Here is a 1,226-nt window from a genome sequence, read left to right as displayed (position 1 = left end):
GTGCCTATAATAGAAAGGTTTATTAGCTACTGCCAATATGCTTCAGCCATTTTTTGACATGGAAATAATAATTTTATCACCGCCAAAATCGTTTGTTTACGTAGTCAGCACTTACTGTTATTCGGCTGAATGGACGTCAGTCATTGGTTGAAGTTACAGAAATACAACTTTAACATGAAATAACTTGCGATGTACGTTTTTTTTGTTAAGAAGACTAAGAGAAAAAGATGTTTTATATGACACATTCTACCAGTGTCCCAAGTTTCAAAGTGTTTCGTTAAGAAAATACTGGTGCCCCCGTTTTGAACAAGATCCACACCATCTGAAGCATATTTGTAGAACAATTCATAACAAAATATCTATTTTTCTGAAAGTAATGAGGAAACAAAGTCGATGGTGGTGGGGAAACAACATCTGTAAGAATGTTGTTTCCCATTTTACTCAGGGATGGTGAACCCTCGGTACTACTTAAATATAGAGGTCCTTTAACGCTATTACTTAAATACAGAGGTCCTTAATGCGTATATGCAGTTTTCTGATCATATTTCCTATGTTGGATGCTCCAAATTTGCCACAGATGATTTCATATACAACATAGGTCCTCTGGCACAATTTAGAGTCAGTGATGGGGCAGTTCAACAATGTGCACTCCTCAGAGTAGAGAGAGGTATTGTTATTGGACAGAGCTTTTCTCAGGGAAGGGCCGGTGTGTACTATCTGTATATCAAGTCCTTCCCAGCAGACTGCATGTTGTATCGCTGCAGTAGTTCTGTTGTCAAAGTGAAGAAAGTAACAGCACTGAAGTCCACCATGTATGTATGCATGTATGTCATTGTTTCCAGTGTCCCCTAGCATGATAGTTACCAGCGTTGCCTTACTAGCACTTGTGCCGGTGGCATGTGAACAAAGCATTTGAGCGAGGTCGTTGCCAGCGCCGCTGGACTGACTCCTGTGCAGGTGGCATGTAAAGCACCCACTACACTCTCAGAGTGGTTGGCGTTAGAAAGGGCATCCAGCTGTAGAAACTCTGCCAGATCAAATTGGAGCCTGGTGCAGCCATCTGGTTCACCAGTCCTCAGTCAAATCGTCTTTTTTGCCTTTGTAGTTGCGAGTATTTGCTGTCTGGGAATTATATTTTGGTAGAGAAATAGTAGTTTTGACTGCTATTTCTAATTTTTTGGTGTGTGGTGAAGCAATTCTTGTTGAACCCTAATTTTAATTATAAA

Source organism: Octopus bimaculoides, chromosome 23, assembly GCF_001194135.2.
Source record: "Octopus bimaculoides isolate UCB-OBI-ISO-001 chromosome 23, ASM119413v2, whole genome shotgun sequence".
Classification (NCBI taxonomy): Eukaryota; Metazoa; Mollusca; class Cephalopoda; order Octopoda; family Octopodidae; genus Octopus; species Octopus bimaculoides.
This window is presented reverse-complemented; position numbering follows the sequence as displayed.